This window comes from Tupaia chinensis, unplaced genomic scaffold, assembly GCF_000334495.1.
Source record: "Tupaia chinensis unplaced genomic scaffold, TupChi_1.0 Scaffold000528_1, whole genome shotgun sequence".
In the NCBI taxonomy this organism is placed as follows: Eukaryota; Metazoa; Chordata; class Mammalia; order Scandentia; family Tupaiidae; genus Tupaia; species Tupaia belangeri.
In genome coordinates, this window is record NW_006160041.1 from 1995569 (window position 1) to 1995995 (window position 427).

The following is a 427-nucleotide window of genomic DNA, read 5'->3' on the forward strand; positions in this document are numbered from 1 at the left end:
GCCCCCGCCGCGCCCGCCCCGCTGGCGCTTCCGGGGACCCTGCTGTGGCCGCTGCACCCTGCGCCCCCGTCGCTCCGAGAGCAGCCCCGCCCGGCGCCGCCCGGCTGTGGCTCTTTAAAGCAACCGCGGCCCCCGCCCTCTCTGGTCCCGCAAGGCTCGCGCTCCCTCCGCAATGGCCTTGGCTAGGGAGGACCCGGTGACTGGGAAACGTCGGGGCTTCAGAGCTGAACAGAAACTGTAGCGCCTCCTTGGGTCTTGGTTTCCCATCTGGAAACTGGCGATCACGTTACCACTGACTAGCCGGCTAGGGTCGGGCTCCGAGGGCGCGCTGCTCAAACTGATCGCCTTAGACCTGGCTGAGCGCCTCCTCTCCGCACGTCCCAGACACTGCTGCACGCGCACCGGGAGCATTTGAATTCCACCTTGG